Raw genomic sequence first — 19,486 nt, 5'->3', positions numbered from 1 at the left:
TGAAAACAGAATGAGGCGGAGAAGTGTAAGTGTGTGTGTGTGTGTGTGTGTGTGGGGGGGGGGGGGGTGTGTGTGTGTGAGATTAAAATAGCCCAATTGCTTTTACAATAAATAAACATTGACTTTGTTTAATTCAATAGTAAAGGGGTTTAACGTTAGTGGCAGGTTGTGTGTGAGAGAGAATAAATAAGACAGCCCAATATTTAAAAAAAATGTTATTCTTTTTTCCCGCATATTTAGCATATTTCGCAACTTTCCGCATATTTCGCAACTTCCCGCAATTTCACCGCATAAAATCACATAAAAACCCCGCATGTTTAATCGCATAATCAAGGATTTTAGCCCGCATAATTAAGGATTTTTGCCCGCGTTTTTCTGGAGGGTCTAACTTGCCAAAACAAACAAATCAGTTCTCATGGATCTATTGGAGAGCAAAGGTGGAGAGTGCTTGGTTGACAAAGTTCCAATAGGTGGTGCCATTCTTTTTGATGGCATGGCAGTCATGCAGGCCATGCGATCCAGACCAGCAACATTTGGAGAGCTTGCAGAGACCATACTGCAGAGCATACTCCAATTTGCTTTGCATCACAAGTGTACACACATTGATTTTGTCACTGACCGGTATCCACACATCAGCATCAAAAGCCTAGAAAGGTCCCGTAGAGCTGATACAGGGTCACAACTAATAACAATCTTCAGCCCAGATCAGAGAACTCCAACCCAGTGGAAGAAGTTTCTCTCTGACGGAAAAAATAATGAAGCACTGGCCGAATTCCTTTATGTGGCATGGACATATGCAGACCTCGCAACAGTGGGTAAAAACCTCAGCTTGTACATTGCCCATCAAAATCAATGCCACTGTGTAACTGTCATGAAGGGTGTACAGTCTGTTGATGTTGTTGAAGACCTGCAGTGTGATCATGAGGAATGTGACACACGGGTGTTTTTACTTGCCCAACATGCTGCACAGGAGCACAAAGCTGTCGTCATCAAGAGCTCTGACACTGATGTGGCAGTCATTGCTGTAAGTCTGCAGGCAGATTTGCCATGCAGCTTATATGTTTTCACAGGGACTGGCAACAGGACACGGATCATTGACATTGCCATGGTGTCATCAATTCTCGGAACCAGTGTGTGTTCAGCCTTGATTGGAATTCACACGTTCTCTGGGTGTGACTCCACAAGCGCTTTCTATGGCAAAGGTGAAAGAAAGTCATTTGCTGTTGCATGTGAGAAAGATGACTACCTTAAGGCTTTTAGAAGTTTAGGTACTAACTTTAACTTGGAGCAATCAACATTTGCACTTCTTTGCCGGTATGTATGTATCAGCCAGCAGCCGAAAATGTAAATGATGCTAGGTACAAGGCTTTCTGTATGGCATCATCGGCCTTGCCAGAATTAAGCATTCCCCCTACTCCTGATACCCTCCATCAGCACTGCAAAAGGGCAAATTACCAGGCAGCAATAATGAGGTCCTGTCTCAAAAGAGAAATAAATGCTCCATCACCTGCTGGATATGGTTGGAGAATAGAGGATGGGAACTTACACGTCACCTGGATGACAGTGTGTTGAATGTGATACACTGCAGCTGCAAAGAGTCTGCCTGTGAGAAAGGCAGATGTTCATGCTTCTCTGCAGGACTCTGTTGCACACTTATGTCGTTGCTCAAATTGTGCAAATAAAAAAGAAACAGAGGAAGAGAACGATGACTGCCCTGACACTGACAGTGAGGAATAGGAGTGTCCTTATTCTGTTTTGTACTGTTTTCTATGTCATACCTTTTATATTTGTAATAAATCTCGTTTTTATGGTTTATCAGTGTTGTTTTCATTTGTGGAGGGATGAATGAGTAAATAAATGAATCAATGGACATTGGTATAAGTACTGCATTTTATTGATCTAAATTACTTAACGTAACAAGTTAAACTTCTTCTTGGACGCAGCTATGTATGAAATCAAGTCATGTTTATTTTAAGAGTGCATTTAACGTGTACAGGGTACAACCCAAGGCTGCCACATCAGTGTCAGAGCTCTTGATGACGACAACTTTGTGCTCCTGTGCAGCATGTTGGGCAAGTAAAAACACCCGTGTTACACATTCCTCATGATCACACTGCAGGTCTTCAACAACATCAACAGACTGTACACCCTCCATGACAGTTACACAGTGGCATTGATTTTGAAGTTACTAGTGACGTGCGGTTAGGTTCATGGCTGGTGAGGCACTGACTCTTTCAGAGTCAGATTTACAAATATTATATTTTGACCTTAATCAAAATATTCGGCTATTTTCAAAAGCTTTTTTAGTCTAATGCTTCAATTCATTTTAAACAGACCGTTCAACAAAAGGATACCCAACATCTAAATATTGGATTGTTCTTTCTTAGTAAGATCCCATTTTCATTACAATTGTGGTCTTACCTTGACTTGAAGATGAAGTCCATGCTATCCTTCTGGACAACAATCTCTATAGAGAGGCGAAGTCCCTCCCCTTCCGGGAGCCTCCATGGGACCCCGGAAGCGGAAAATTATACATAGAAGTCAATGGAGAGAGAAAAGTTATCTTTTGATCCCGTTTGAATTGTGCCACGAATGACACATATGATGTTTGTCAATCTTAAACAATCATTTCCATGCAAAAAAAGTCACAGTTTGTCGTAAAACTGCTGAAATATAAGACTATGAATAATACGCAACTAGAAAGACTACAAATCCCAAATGCATTCTGGGTCGCGTAAGTGATGTCATAGGCGATAATGCTCCAAGACTGGTTGTGACTCGCAAAGCAAAGAGGAAGAAGAAGACTGATTTATTCCCTCCAATAAATATAAGAGATTGCTCCAATAAATTCACTTTTACAAGATGCCTGTGTGCTTTGTACGAGGTTGTAATCACAAAAGAGATCATACCACTTGCTCGTTCTATCGCTTCCCGTCTGATGAAAGGACCAGGAGTCGTTGGACCAAACATATCAGGTAATATACATGTTTTGCATGGAACATAGTCAAGTTAGCTACCTAGCTAGTAGCGAGCATGTTAGTTAGCATTATATTACATTACTTAGCCTTGTCATTTGTATTAGCCTTAACACGAAGTAAACCGAAATGTTAAACAGTAAGAGTAGTCATGATGGTAAGTATTTTGTGAAACATTTGAAGAGGAGCCTATCGCCCCCTCCACCAGGTGCTAAGGGGGCGGGAGGTAGGCTAACCCCACATTAGTATCAGCGATCTTTTCTACTTAATGCTATCTGCACAAATGGTTAACATTGACCATTAAAAGATCAGGCAGTTCAGGGAGAGTCGAAGGAAGGAAGGCAGGCAGCTTTGCATGACATTCTTCTGGACGTGTTTCATTGTGATGATAGTGAGAGTGAGTCAATCTGTTTGTTGGAAAGACAGTAGTTGAGTGATTACTGAGAGAAAATTATTAAAAGAGATAATTATTCAGTGTTGTTACTTTAAAGTGTTGTTACTGACCTTTTTCTCTTTTATTTTCTTTACCTCACCTGTAACTGCTGAGACCCTGAGGAACATGCACACTGACCTGCTCTGGCAACCTGATTTCCACTGTACGTAATAGTATTTGGTTATGGTATATTATTTATATACATCAAAGGCACAATGCACCCCCCAGAGACACACGTATTGAGTGTGATATTTTGCATTGCTCATGTGAAATCATCTTTACTAGAAAACTGTAGGAGCGGCAACTTGTTTTGAAATTGAATTTTTAATATCCGATAATAAAGTAATCTGTTTTCTTTATTCTTCTCTCTTCCCAGCTCCATCCATCACCATTCTCTGTTCCTGCAGGTCCTGCTTGCTAATCAATATTCATATTTTTTTACACAATTACAAATAAAGTCAATGTATTGTATGACATGAAGTTGTGCTTCATTCTGAGTCAATAATAAATTCATTCTGCCTTCAGCTGCAAAATGATTGTGGACTGCACTGACATCCATGTAGCTGCCCCCCAGTAAGATGAACCAAGCAAAGTTGACATACTCAACATACAGCTGTACTCTTAAGTTTACATGAAGAATTTGTGAAATATTGGTAATAACAGGTTTAAATGATTATTAGTAATTAATTATATAATTTTCTCATCGTAGATGAGCAGACAGGGAGCAGATGAGAAAAGCAGAATATGCAGCTGCCATTTTCCAAATGGAAAAGAGAAAGGGCCAAGTGTATTTGAGTGGACAAAAGAGAAATCCCAAATACGAAAAATAAAATTATACAATTTACAGATATGTATACAAATAAATATATATCCTATATACACCATGTATAATGATGGTGTATGATGTAGAAGGAAGTGTGGTAGATAACAAGTAAATATAGAGTTACATACAGATCCATGTTAAAGCAAAAGATGGAATAACTAAGAAGCACGCAGTATAATAATAATTACACGCAACAATTAAATAACTGCTCAGCATCTCCACCACAATCCCAATCTGCTGTGTCCTGTTTTCCTCCCCTCTGCATAACACCCCATCACACATACGAAACACAACGCAGAGTCCGAGGGTGTTAAGAGTATGTTTATTTAAATGTCCTCCTCTCTACTGGCCAACACAGGGAGCATATGCTGGGTGTAGAATTGTTCCAGGAGGAGGAGATTTCCATGCCATGCAGGGTCTTTGGGGATGGGGAGGATGATCGCCTCCATCGTGGTCCACAGCAGCAGAGACTCCGGTCTGTGATGTGCAGCTGTTATATAATATACAATACATTTTTTTGAAAAACATTTGATCAAAAAATAAGGATTTGGTCAGGATCTAGAGTCAGTGTGTAGTTTATTAATTAATCAATGCTCTCTACATTAGGAAAACACATACCAGTGTACCAGAGGGAGTCACACACAGCTGTGCCTAGATAACCAAACAAATTGACAACAGGGATGCAAACTCATCAGGTATGAAAAAGGTGACAAGGATCCGAGCCCCCTGACCCCACAGAATATCGGCTTTAAAATTAGGAATAACAGGATTTTAGCAGTCAGAACAACTAAAGCAGCAGTGTTAATATTAACAGAAACGCCATAGAGTCACATGTAATAGAAATATATAAAAAGCATTTATTTTAATTGTGTAGCAGTCAGTTTATAATTTTGGCAGCACTGTTGAGCATTTTGAAAATGTATTTTCATGCCTCTGTGCAAGGCTTAGTCTTTCTATCTTTATAGCCACTGGTGTAAAGTAACCAAGTTCATAAACTCAACAAGTACTATACTTTGGCACAATTTTGAGATACTTGTACTTTACTTAAGTATTTCAATGTTTTGCTACTTTGTACTTCTACTCCACTACAGTTCAGAGGTAAATGGTGTACTTTTACTCCACTACATGTATGTAATACCTTTAGTTACTTTACAGATGTGGATGAATGATGTGAAATATAATCAAGTGTTAAATCAGACTTTAGTTCCACCTGGAGTAAATCCAAAAGCTACCCTGCCTGCAGTATACAAAGTCATTCAAACTAGCTGCACCTTTACCAGCTTTGATAACACTTTAATGATCAGTCATTATAAAACATATCATATTATCCTGAAATGGACCAATCTGCAAAATGACTACTTTTACTGTCGCTACTTTCACTATATTTTGATAATAATAATTTTCTACTTTTACTTGAGGAACATTTGGAATGCAGGACTTTTACTGTAACAGAGTATTCCTACACTCTGGTACTTCTACTTTTACTCAAGTACAAGAACTGAGTACTTCTACTTTTAATCAATTACAAGATATATACTTATACCACCTCTGTTTATAGCCTATGAAAAAAACGATTAGAAAACAAAGGCTAAAGCTAACGTTAGCAGATAGTGACAATGTATGCTAGTTAGCTAGCTCAACGATAATATTGCGACGGGGAAAAAAAACTTTTCAGTGCATATCACGCTCTGCCGCTCCGACAGGGAGCTCTACTCTGAACACCTGAACGGCCCGTTCTAACAGCTGTTCACCAGCGGTCCAGTCTGTGCCACAGTGACTCCGGACGCACAGTTAATATTAACGAACGCACCGTAGGTAATGTAGCTGCTGAAGCTAGACCATCATAGCCGAGCAGCAGAGGCTTATTATACATCATGAGCAGAGCCGACAGGCAGGAAGACTCGAGCACACAGCTCGCGCTTCATTATAATATATAAAAAAAAGCTCGCGGCCGCACATTAATCCGGGTCCCAGACCCCCTCCCATACCCCAAAAATATTTTTATTGCAGATCTACAGGAATCATAAAAAAGACCTATTTTGGATTCAAAACGGAGAATTTCGCCGAAAGGTGACAAGTTTGCATCCCTGGACAAGATAACCAAAATCCTTGAATCTACACACAGCAAATAAACTCAAATGACACAACGAGATGTAAAAAGGAGATCACACATATAGTCGATATAGAACTGGCCGCTTCAATCTGAAGAGCAAGTAAAACAAAACACGGGAGTGTATCTTGTTCTTGTGAACACTAATGTTATCCACAGCATACACAGACACCACAAAGTTCTTAAGGAGAAAACTAGTTGCTAAAACAAAACACGTTAGTGTACCTTGTTAGCTAGCTGACATTAACCTTAGACATTGCACTCATATTACTCACTGAAACCTTGTAAAGCCGGTCCCGCATGCTGGCTCTTACAGAACCGCTCCCTTTCGTGTATGTACAGCTCTCAACATGCCCAGACTTGTAGTGATTTTCACCTCTTTTTATACTTTTTCGCCTCATTCTGAAAGAAACAGGTGAAATGTACTAACGTGACAGCCATCTTTGTGATGGTGACGCGTATTGTGCGAGACCAGAGACCTGTAGTTCACTGAGCGGTTTCACACAAAAAAAATTGTAACTTCACAGTTTTACGACACATTTTTATTTTTTTGACTTGCAAAATGTTCTTTTAATTTGACAAACATCATATGTGTCATTCGTGGCACAATTCAAACGGGATCGAAAGATGACTTTTCTCTCTCCATTGACGTCAATGTATAATTTTCCGCTTCCGGGGTCCCATGGGTCGGAAGTAGATGGGCGGGACTTCGCCTCTCTATTACTTTTTTGTAAAAGTCCTCCTTATCTTCCTGTAATTTGAAAAGTCTAGCTTGTTGTTTGTGTCTACCGTCTCTACGTAGAATAACAGTAGCAACAAGAACCTGTGGGCTCATGTGCGCCCCCTTCAGTGCGGCAGAGGTTATGGCTGCCTCCCCTGGTGCTTTTTTCATTGCCGTTGTATGATGTGACCAGCGAGCCTAAATATCATATACGTGAAATAAGTTATTTAGAGACTATGGATGGTGAGGATACATGTAATAAAGGGATCTACAAACGTTACATTGGTGACCTACAGTGAGATGGTAACAGGCATGCGCTTAGTGCCTGTGCTCCAGCCAGTTTCTGTGGGGTGACGCATTCTGAGGTGAGGCAGAGCTCATCTGTGCCTCACCTCACCCCACAGTAACTGGCTTGAGCGTGCTCACAAAATAAGTGCCCGCGTTAAATTAGTGCCCGCGCTCCAGCAAATTACTGTGGGCTTACGAGAGGCAGAGCTCGTCCCTGCCTCGCTTCTCATCGCTACCCGTAGTTGTAGCGGAGTATAGGGAGTTATTGCCGCAACAATAATGATTGATCATGAAAGTGTTCTCAAAGCTGGTAAAGGTGCAGCTAGTTTGAATGACTTTGTATAATGCAGGGTAGCTTGTGAATTTACTCAAGGTGGAACTAAAGTCTGATTTAACAGTTGATAAGATTACACATCATACATCTGTAAAGTAACTAAAGGTATTAAATACATGTCGTGGAGTAAAAGTACACCTTTTACCTCTGAATTGTAGAGGAGTACAAGAACAAAGTAGCAACACTTGAAATAATCAAGTAAGTACAAGTATCTCAAAATTGTACTTAAGTAAAGTACTTGAGTAACTTATGTTTGATGTGTTTGTTGTTCAGAGTTTGTTTGCATTTTACAGAGTGTCAGTGAACGTGCCACTGTTTTGATGGACGGTAGCTGTGGGTTTGGGTGGGAGAGGGTTGTCTGGTTGGTTGGGGCTGGAAGAGGGAGGTTCCTGGGGAGAGAGACGCGGGAAGCTAGGCGAGAGCTAGCGGGAGACGTGACGGAGAGTAAGAATAGGACAGGGTTAGTGGATTGTTTTGGTGTGGTTACGGCCAACAGTAACCTGTGATCTGAATAATAAACTCCCGGATAAAGGACAAGCTAAGCCTCCCTGTGTTCCTGTAGCGAGACGCTACATTTGGTGTCAGAAGTAAAAGTTAAACTCGGACTAACGGCATTAGCGGCGTGCTACAGGGATTGCTGCCATACAGCCGACAGTTTCCATCTCGGTGAGAACATGTCGCTGTGGGACTACTCTAAAACTAAACGGGAGGAGGAAGCTGAAGAGCGGCAACACTTCGGCGCTGCTGAGGGTCGGGGGAACGGACAGCCACAGAGAGCGGGTGAAAGAAATGACCATGAGAATGGCAGCTGAGGCTGGTTTCGACCGCTCCAGCTACTCCCCTGATAGAGACGCCACACGCGGGACAACAGAGACAAAGAGGGCAGGCATGAGTAAATACACTGAGCAGCTCAGAGAAGCCCTCCCCTCATCTATGAAAACCCCCAGGTATGATGGCAAAGCTAACTGGGAAGCATTCCAGGCACAATTTGAATTGCTAGCCAAGGCTGGCAGGTGGTCTGCTGAAGAAAAGGCCCTCCAGCTCGCAATGTGCCTTACTGGGGATGCTTTAACCAGCCTGCTGCTACTTAACCCTGATGATAGGAGTGCCTATGACGTTTTGGTGGGAGCTTTAAAGAGGCGCTTTGGACTATGCTCTGCAGCTAGCCTGCTCCGCTCTGAACTGTGTAGCCGCAAGCGTTGGCCTGGGGAGCCGCTGAGGGAGCTCACCAACGACATTGAGGGGCTGGTTCACCGCACCTATGCTCACATGCCTCCTGTTATCCAGAGTGAGTTAGCCCGGGACTACTTCCTCCAGGGCCTGCCAGCCGACCTGCGTACACAGACTTTGCTCGCCCACCCCAAGTCTCTACAGGAGGCTTTGGAGCTAGCCACAGAGAGAGAGAGATGCTATGTACTGCTTCATGGAGTGCGAATGACCACACACCGAAGGTGAGCGCCGCATGTGGTATTGAGCTGAATACAGCAGAGCTGGCCGGGGTGGAAAAATTGACACAGCTTGTGCGTGCCACCACGCTGAGAGAGGAGCAGTCTCTGAGAAACCCACAAGAGGATCTGCTGGGGGTGTGGACAGCCTGGCCATCTGTTTCGAGATTGCCCTCGCAGCACAGCTAACCAGGGAAACGGGGCCGGGTCTGCATAACCGGGACAATGTGGACCCCTGATGATGTGTCCCGTCCCTCTCCAAATGAGGAAACGTCGCAGCGCATTAACCAAGCAGAAGTGTTACAACCAACAGAAGAGGCTGGCGCCCAGCCTGAGCAAATCATCAGGCTGGGCCGAACCTGGGTTGAGGACTGCTGGTATGCCCCAGTGACTATTGGGGGAACAGACTGTTTTGCGCTGGTCGACACAGGTTCTTCAGCAACCCTGGTGAAGCCTGAAACGGTGAGAAATAAAACAACTATTTGCCCCACCATAGTGAAATTACAGACAGTTACCCGGGAACGATCTCCGATGGTGGGAGAGACAATTGTGACAATGGGGGTGGGAAAGAAGTCTGTTCGCTGCCCAGTGTGTGTCGCAAACCTAATTGCATCTTGGGGCTGGATGTTCTTGGGACATTAGACTGTGTCATTGATACAAAGAGTGGTACACTCACTTTTCCAGATGGACAGGTCGTTCAGATGTGTAGGCGGCCACCCCAGACAGGCTGTCGTGTGACCCACACCATTATAACACAACCGAGACAGTGACCGACGACAACCGAGACAGTGACCGACGCCGTTGCTTGTTGCGACCCCTAGATGACAACACCTGCACAAATCCCCACCTTGCCGCAGTGGCGAGCAATCAGGGCCCTCTAGGCCCTCTGTGAGGGCCTAAGATATTCAAAAAAATCATATTTGAAAAAATAAAAAATAAAACATTTTTTTTTAAATATAATTTTTTATATTTTTTTGTTGTTAAATTTTTCATTAGTTTTACCAAAATAAATTGATTTAATTGTATTTAAAATAACATTTCCAAAGAAATAAATCCTTCGAATCTGCCTGTTAAATGCCGTCTCTGCGAGTTACTGTGAAGACGGGAGGGCTTGTTGGTCCCTCTGTAGATTCACAGAGGGCCCGCTATAGTAACTCAATGAGAGAGTAATGTCAAATGACAGTACAATTGACCAATCATATCTTCCCTCTGAATGGGCAGGCTTTATTTTCGCGGAATTTATGATAAGTTCCGCCCGCTGTGAGGTCTATGCATGCAAGTGGTGCAGTGACGCGTCCTTAAACCCGGAAGTAAGCCGGGCTCGGATTCCCTCGACAGAAAGCAATGGGATTTCTCCATAGGATTTTGGAAAATAGCTTGAAATAAGGTCTGTGGAAAACGAACATGTTAGATAAATGCACGTTTTGTTCAGCCGGATAATATCCACATGTCTACCCTACTTTTATTATTTTCGAATCTTAAATCTAATCGATAGATTTATGATCGATAGATTTATGATCGAAAGATTTATGATTAGCATAAGTTCGTTCATGATGGCTCACTTCAGTGATAGTGATGACATTGTTGCGAAATTATTAACCGAGTCATTTTCAAGATTGAGTTACAATGATAAACTGGAGTGGCAAAGAATCAGCTGAATGACCCGCAAGTGCTTCATCCAAAAGGACAGGAGGATGGACTTTGTGTTTAAGTGATTTGATCATCAAAGGTAGGCCTAAGTAATTTTCAATTTGGGCCGCCGTGCCGACTTCATTTATTTGTAATTGTTACTTGGATGTGGGTGCCCTGTCATGATAGGTGTTTATATAAATGGTGTTGTTTTTTGTGGTAGAGAGTCGCTGTCATTGATGCCTTTTGCACCCCGGGCCGCTGTTTTGATATTCCGCTGAAGTATACGCTGTGACGTATTATCTCTTCTTTTTAAGAGGGAAGGGGGGGGCGGTTGGGGGGGGTCAGAGGGCCTAGGTATAAAAGTCACGGCTCGCCACTGCCCTGCCGACCCTGGACCCTTGCCTTCACCCAGTCATTGCTGCAGAACCTGTCGCAGATGAGAGAGTTTCGGCAGTGACAGACGTCTGGCAGAGAAAATCTGATAGACTAACTCCCAATGAGCAGAACCTGCTGCTGCAGCTCTTGCTGGAATTCAAAGACTGTTTTTCACTGTCTGAGGCCGATGTTGGCCGGACAGATCTCATCGAACACAACATCGACACTGGAGATGCACAGCCCATTAGAATGAGACCACAATGCCTCCCTCTGGCCAGACAAGCTGCAGCAGATAAAGCACTGGGGGAGATGCAACGGGCTGGACTCATCGAACCCTCCAACAGCCCCTGGGCCGCTCCAGTAGTCATGGTTCCCAAGAAAAAGAAGGAGGACCTTCGGTTCTGCGTAGACTTCAGACCGCTCAATAAAGTGACCAAGAAGGACCTATACCCCCTTCCTCGCATCGATGAAGCACTCAATACAGTTGCAGGGTCTTCCTGGTTCTCCTCCCTGGACCTGCGCAGCGGATATTGGCAGGTCCCCCTTGCCCCTGAGGCCAGACAGAAAACAGCCTTCATCACTAACTGGGGTTTATGGCAGTTTAAAGTTCTCCCATTCGGCCTCTGTAATGCCCCTGCCACGTTTGAGAGGCTTATGGACCAGGTGCTGGCAGACATCCCCCGCCATGAGTGTGTTGTTTACTTGGACGACATCCTTGTCCATGGCAAATCCTTCGAATCAGCTCTCGGGGTCTTCAAACGTGTGCTGGTGAGAGTGGCTGCAGCAGGACTTAAATTGCACCCCCAGAAGTGCTGTTTCGTGAATTGTGAGGTGACTTTTCTCGGTCACAGGCTAACGTAGGGCGGCGTCTGCACCATGGGAGAGAAGGTGCAGGCTGTGAAAGACTGGCCCACCCCCAGCTCTGTGCAGGACCTGAAGAGCTTCCTGGGCCTGTCCTCCTAATACAGGAGGTTTGTGAAAGGGTTCTCCTGCATAGCTGCGCCGCTGTTCCGCCTGTTACAGAAAGGAGAGGTGTTTTCATCGACAGTCGAGTGTCAGGCAGCATTTGCTTTACTACGGGAAGCCCTAGTGGAGGCACCGATCCTCTTCCCCCCTGACCCCACCCTTCCCTTCATCCTCGACACCGTTGCCAGCAACAGTGGAGCAGGAGCCGTGCTAGCCCAGGTGACACCAGAAGGAGAGAGAGTAGTGGCCTACTATAGCAGAACATTTAACAAAGCTGAACGCCGCTACCGTGTCACCAGACGGGAACTGCTTGCTGTGGTCAGCGCCATCCAGCGCTTCAGGTACTACCTAGGGGGCCTCCAGTTCACATTCCGGACTGATCACTCTGCCTTACAGTGGTTCATGTCTTTCAAAGAACCAGAAGGCCAGCTTGCACGCTGGATTGAAGAGATACAATCATATGACTTCACCATAATTCACAGACCTGGCGTGCAGCACGGCAACGCTGATGCACTCTCCCGCCGCCCCTGCTACAGTGATGAATGCCGCTACTGCGTGAAGAGAGGAACACAGGAGAGGGAATATCTACAGGCTGAGGTGATATGTGCAGCGGTGGGACCAGTCGGGGCATCAACTGACCATGGACTTTTAGCTGTACATGCTGCCGAATGGAGGAAAAATCAGGAGGGGGATGTCGACATCAGGCCGGTAACTGCTTGGGTGGCAGCACAACACAAACCCCGGTGGGAACAGGTCTCTGAGTTTTCTCGTGCCACTAAAGGGCTATGGTCAATGTTTGAAGCCCTGCGCCTGTGTGATGGAGTGCTGCAGAGGGGGTGGAAGGAACCGGCTGCAGGAGAGAAACTGTGGCAGGTGGTGGTGCTGAGGACCCTGCGGGAGACGGTACTTCAGTCAGTGCATGGAACTCCAGGATCTGGTCACTTTGAGGTCTCCAAGACTCTCCGCCGCCTGCGACAGAGATTCTACTGGGGCCAACACAGACGAGATGTGGAAGATTACTGTCGCCGCTGCGACAACTGCACTGCACGTAAGGGCCCTACCGACAGATCTCATGCCCAGCTCCAGCAGTTTCCGGTAGGGTGCACAATGGAAAAGATCGGGATCGACGTTCTTGGGCCGTTTCCCCGCACAGAAAAAGGGAACCGCTAAATCCTCACAGCCATGGACTACTTCATTAAGTGGCCTGAGGCATACAGCCTACCAGATCAACAGGCAGAGACTATTGTGGACGCTTTGGTGGGGGGAATGTTTAGCAGGTTCGGGGCGCCTGAAGTCATATACACAGACCATGGCCGGAACTTTGAGTCCTGAGTGTTTAAGGCTATGTGCAAAAAACTGGGATCCCATAAGACCCGCACCACACCCCTTCACCCACAGAGCGATGGCCTCGTAGAAAGGTTCAACCGCACACTGGCTCAACAGCTTGCCATAGTGACGGCAAAACACCAAAGAGACTGGGACGCCCATATCCCCCTCGTGCTGATGGCGTACCAGTCTGCGACCCAAGATTCCACTTCCTGCTCCCCTGCCCTCCTCATGTTAGGAAGGGAGATGCGCACGCTGGGCGAGATGATGATGGGCTTGCCCCCCGACGCTCCTGTGGACCCCCCAGGGTTCGAATATGCCAGTAAACTCCAGGAACGGTTGCAGTCTGCTCACGACTTTGCCAGGCGCCAGCTACAGAGTGCAGGGGCGAGGCAGAAGAGGAACTACGACGTGCATGCTAGAGGACGGCATTTCAGTGCAAGCGAGTTGGTCTGGGTGTATAACCCACAGAGGAAGAAGGGCAGATGCCCAAAGCTGGAAAGCAACTGGGAAGGGCCCTGCAGGGTTCTGGAGAGACTGAGTGAGGTCGTCTACAGGGTCCAACTGCAGTGGAGAGGGAGAATAGTTGCTCTTCACCGGGACAGGTTGGCACCCTATCGGGGTACAGCGACACCACTAGGATCAGGTGGTGAGACACAGGGGGCTAGGGACACTGTTCTTTCTTCTTCCCAAACCCCCTCTCACGACCCGGGGACCTTGCCTGGTTCACCACAACCTGGACCTTTTTTCCCTTGCCCTACTCTGGGCCCCACGGTGGGCCTGTCTCCCCCTGCCGCTGACCAGGCATGGCCGCAGAGAAATCGCAGACCCCTTAACCACCTGAGAGACTTTGTTTATTCCCTCGAGGACGAGGGACTTTGAGGAGGGGGGAAAGTGTAACGGATTGGTTATAATGTTGATGTTTGATGTGTTTGTTGTTTTGAGTTTTTTTGCATTTTACAGAGTGTCAGTGAACATGCCACTGTTTTGATGGTCGGTTCTTGTGACCTGTAGCTGTGGGTTTGGGTGGGAGAGGGTTGTCTGGTTGGTTGGGGCTGGAAGAGGGAGGTTCCTGGGGAGAGAGACGCGGGAAGCTAGGAGAGAGCTAGCGGGAGACGTGACGGAGAGTAAGAATAGGACAGGGTTTGTGGATTGTGTTGGTGTGGTTACGGCCAACAGTAACCTGTGATCTGAATAATAAACTCCCGGATAAAGGACAAACTAAGCCTCCCTGTGTTCTAGTAGCGAGACGCTACAATATGTATATAATACATTTAATATGTATTATTGCTACATAAAAGTTATCTTATTTCTGATACTCTTCACTCCATTAGAGAGACATCAACATGTTGACATTGGAATATTCTAGCACTACAGTGGAAATACAGAAGAAATGCTACCTTTATTTCGGACATCTGGCCCTCTTTGGCCAGATGTTCGGACAAAAGGGATCATATTCAGACGGAGAAAGGCACAGTTTTCGACTCCCTTAATTCGTAGCTCTGTTGCCGCAATTTCGTGAAAGGTGGGAGAAGAATCACTCAAATCATGTACTTGAGTAAAAGTAGAAGTACTCAGATCATGTACTTGATTAAAAGTAGAAGTACGCAGATATTGTGCTTCGGTAAAAGTAAAAGTACTCAGATCTTGTACTTGAGTAAAAGTACTCAGATCTTGTACTTGAGTAAAAGTAGAAGTACTCAGATATTGTACTTCAGTAAAAGTAGAAGAACTCATATCTTGTACTTGAGTAAAAGTAATAGTCCCAGAGTGTAGGAATACTCTGTTACAGTAAAAGTCCTGCATTCAAAATGTTCCTCAAGTAAAAGTAGAAAAGTATTATCATCAAAATATAGTGAAAGTAGCGACAGTAAAAGTAATCATTGTGCAGATTGGTCCATTTCAGAATAATATATATGTTTTATAATGATTGATCATTAAAGTAAAGTAACTAAAGGTATTAAATACATGTAGTGGAGTAAAAGTACACCTTTTACCTCTGAATTGTAGAGGAGTATAAGAACAAAGTAGCAACACTTGAAATAATCAAGTAAGTACAAGTATCTCCAAAATTGTACTTAAGTACAGTACTTGAGTAACTCTACTTAGTTACTTACTGCAGGTACGTTATGTGTGGTAGCTGCCCAGAATCCACACTATAGATTAAATAAAGCAATGTTAATTATGTTTCCAATTTGTTTAGATTTTCCCTTGAAAAGCAACAAAAATAACCGATAAGAGTACCGTTAAAGTACCGGATCGATAAGCAGTATCTACCCTCTGCTCACTCCTTTGCTGTAAATTAAACTATACAGGTTCAGCCCACACATATGACAGTGCAGTTCCTCATTCCATCTCTTCTATTTTCCTGCTCAATACGCTCTTGTTTGACAAGCTGAATGTTGACTGGTGTTTGACTGAAGTAAGCGCAGTTTTTTTGAACACACTCTGTGAAAATGAGACTTTTCGTGTCAGTTATTAACTCCGGTATTTACAAAGCTGTCATTTCAAATTTGGAGAAAGTTACAAGCCGTTTGACAGCAGCAAATCTGCATATTTCACAGAAGGCTCGTTTAGTGGTTTTGCAAATAATTAACCACCAAAAAATGTTTTTTGTACCATTCTGCATTGAAGTACCTTTCTCTTTGCCAGGACGATCTAGCTGTCTCCCTTTTTTATCTACAATTAGCTATGCAGCTTTACCCGTCTCAATGTCCAGAAAACAAACCTCCACCCAGTCGGAACCAGCCTGTTTCGGTTCAACGATGCCGCCGGCTTTGACAGTCTCAGCGGTCCCAGAGCTGAAGCTTTTGGGTTCATCTGGCTGCGCTGGTTCTATTGTTGAAGGGCCAGGCACCGGAGTTGTGGATGGCAGGGATGTGACATTGAAGTTGTTGAAGTTCAGTTTAGTTTGACTGTATTTTATTTTTCTTACGCGCTGGTTCTTCTGACATGTTTGCGATATCAATAGCTAAGTTTATCTATCTAGGTTAACGCTGACACAGAACAAAGTAACAAAGAAACAAATCTAAGCTTTTGTATTGGTTGTAATGTAGCCTACATGGATGCACTTGAATGGTGTGACAATGTCCTCTTTGATTGGATTACAATGTACATATTCTTCCTGTTGTGTTTGCATGCTTTATTTTACCTAATGCAATATATGAGCCTCTGTCGCTGTCTGTAGCTAATTAGATTGTCTTATCATCTCCTCAATTTGCAAAAATAACAAAATATACACAACTAGATCAGATCGGTTCTTTTTTGATGCGAATTTAGAGAAGAGGGGAATTATTGAAACGGGATGTACAGTGTTCCGCGGCATCCACTGCTGCAAAAATGTGGGGCCGGGCTGTAAAGTGGGGGGGCCGATGGCCCCCTTGCTTCCGGCGCCCCTGGTACCGGGTCAGGGGGGTCTTGAAAATATTTCTAATTACCCAAGGGGGGCCTGACTGAAAATGTTTGGGAACCTCTGCATAAACATATACTGCATCTGCAGCGTCACTGCTGTGCCTCGTCTCCTGATATGTGGATGTTTTTAGATTTCAGAGGACATTAGGCTCTTTGAATTCTGAAATTAATGCTGCAACGATAAGTATACATTGACACAGTAGAAAACAAATATTTGACAACTTTTTTGATGATTGAAAAGTTGACATAGTAATTACTATATTATTCATTAGAAATTGGAGAAAAAGTTATTCACAGCTTCTTAAATGTTCAGTTTTCCTGCATGGACATCTTTGGGATTCTTCATACAGATTTTTTGTATCTGTATGAAGATACAAAAAGAAATCTTCATAGTTGTTTTTTAATCTGTTTTTAAATGTTCTTTGTAGTTTTTTGTGTGTGTTTGTATAGTTATTTTGAGAATCTTTGTAGTAGCTTGTTTGTGTCTCTCTCATGAGTCTGAGTAGTTGCTTTGCAGTCATTTTGACTTCAGTTGTTTTGTTTCTCTTTTTATCTTTGTGAGGTCATTTTGCTTCTCCTATGAGTTGCCTTGTCTCTTTAGTCATTTTGAGTCGCTGTGTTTGTGTGTGTCTCTGTGTAGTAATATTGTGTTCTTGTGGTTGTTGTGCTCTGTTTTGCAGTCAGCTGTAGTCTTTCTTTTTGTTATCTTGGATTTTTGGCTCGTTCAATAGTCCAGTTTATAAGGCGTTTACATTTTAAGTCGAGTGTGAGAATGTACATGTGCAGTATTTAGAATACTTCAGAATAATGTAGACAGCTGACACAGCAACAGTAGTTGGTCTCATATCTAAAAGAGCCCTTTGCACCTGATGTCAGAAAAACGATAAATAACAACTTTATATTTGGCAACCTGGATCTCTGAGGCTGCATTAGTCTTTTTGTTCTGGTCCGCAGCTTCCTCTGTCTGTGAGATTCTCCATGTCATTTGGAATCATTTGTTTTTTGTGTCTTTTTAATGATTTATTCTTGGAGTTTTATTTAAAAACACCTGAATAAATTGGATTTGGTATGTTTTTTGTACTGATTTAAATGGGGCTCTCCATATGTCACCCTGTGGTTGTTTTTGTGTTGAAGTTATTCTATATCCCCAGAATTGATTCCATTAAAGTCAATATATTTCAAGTTGCTATTAATGTCTCTTTTGTTTCTGAGCATTGATATGTGTTGAAAATGTCATCATACTGGACAGCAAAGGGGAGGGGGGGGGGTCTTTTTGTTATGTGCTTTCTATTCTACCACAGGTCTGTTCTGATGATGTGGCCGATCCAACCACTGCATCAGGCTTTTTAACAGGCTTCTGCTTTTCTTTATGATAGCAAGCGTTAAAGCTTCCTCATTAAATATATTCATCATCGATAGCATCTGTCGTTCAGCTCCCCCCCCCCCCCGCTTTCACTCTCCCCTCCCCCCCCCCCCCCCCCCCCCCCCCCCCTCTCTCTCCCTCCCTTTCTCCTTCAGTGATCTTCAGCTCAGCTCGGAGTCATGAGGTAAGAACGGGGCTCTCCTTCTTAAATCACATTATTATCGTATTGTATGTATGTTACCCGGGTAAAGCGTGCATCCCGAGCCTCCTGCCCTCTCTGACTCAGGTCGGCTCGGCTCGGTTTGGTTCGGCTCAGAGCTGTGAGTCACAGACAATGCTAGGATGTCAAATCAGACGCTAGGATGCTCTTTCTAAAACCTGCAACATCAAATCAAAAATATGTAAGCTTTAAATCCGACTTTTATTATTTAGATTATATTCTCAGAGCTGCGTTTTTATCATGTTTCCATTCCATCCATCATTCATGCGGTGTTTTGGGGACGTGCGTCCTCTTTTCTTTCTCCTCCTTCATGCGGGCGGACGATAGAGGGTGGAGGGATGATGAATCATAGATGTGGACAAAAAAAAGGCTGCAGCGGAAACCCATTTCAGGGGTCGAATATAAAAATGAAAAAATGTTGCCGGTTTGATAGGCCTAGTAAGTATCCTGTTTGGTAAAAAAAAACAACAGTGTGGACCTCCATCACACGGTCTGCTCAGGTCCAGCTGTTGGATCTGATCTCAGGTGGTTTCTTTTCCGGCTGGCTGATGATTAGTGGCCGTGAACGTCTCCTGCGGTCTGTGTGTGTCTGTGCTGCGTTCATGGCCCTGCTGTCTCATGATTCTGTCTCAGTCGTGTTCTCTGTGTTTATGTGGAAGCTATCCTGATGGTATCTGCATGTTTTTAGATTTGTAGGCCTATGGCTGTTTATTCCGGTCTGTATTGATCGTTTAGGCCGTAACAACACTGGGTCAGATCTCTTTGAAATCAACTCAGTTACTGAATAGAAACAACGGTGCATTTTCTTAGTAAAGTTACCTGGCTGTACAGGAATGAAACACTTGTATATGATGTCAATTTCAAACACAATCAAGCATTGTAAATATTTCACAATTTTTTAAATGTCAAAATGGTAATTTCACACAACGTTTCTGTTTCATAATGAAAAGAAAGAGCAGATAATATTGTTTAAAACTTGTAAATATTTACTCAAAAGATGAATATGATATTGAGCTGGTTTAATGTTTTTGAATACAATTAGACTATATAAGGTTCATCTATAA

General features: G+C 43.9%; 1 protein-coding gene and 2 long non-coding RNA genes across 3 annotated transcripts in view; 2 read left to right on the top strand and 1 right to left on the bottom strand.

The window, feature by feature from the left end:
• Positions 1-2,381: 2,381 nt before the first annotated feature.
• Positions 2,382-4,919, top strand: LOC307034450. The gene is made up of 2 exons (XR_013806919.1): positions 2,382-3,571; positions 3,785-4,919. It is a non-coding gene; the product is annotated as an uncharacterized lncRNA (long non-coding RNA).
• LOC307034434 lies at positions 4,535-7,060 on the bottom strand. Its single transcript, XR_013806904.1, has 2 exons — positions 6,617-7,060; positions 4,535-4,721 (listed from the first exon to the last, which is right to left on the bottom strand). It is a non-coding gene; the product is annotated as an uncharacterized lncRNA (long non-coding RNA).
• Positions 7,061-18,335: 11,275 nt separating this feature from the next.
• The window catches only part of apc2 (APC regulator of WNT signaling pathway 2), a 71,864-nt gene continuing 70,713 nt past the window's right edge, over positions 18,336-19,486 (top strand). The window contains exon 1 of the mRNA XM_079669806.1: positions 18,336-18,386. The gene's annotated coding sequence lies outside the window, so the exon portion shown is untranslated. The remainder of the gene's footprint in view (positions 18,387-19,486) is intronic.

The sequence above is a fragment of the Notothenia rossii genome, assembly GCF_949606895.1.
Source record: "Notothenia rossii genome assembly, chromosome: 1".
In the NCBI taxonomy this organism is placed as follows: domain Eukaryota; kingdom Metazoa; phylum Chordata; class Actinopteri; order Perciformes; family Nototheniidae; genus Notothenia; species Notothenia rossii.
The sequence above is the reverse complement of the archived record's forward strand: the minus strand, read 5'-3'. Positions and strand labels throughout refer to the sequence as shown.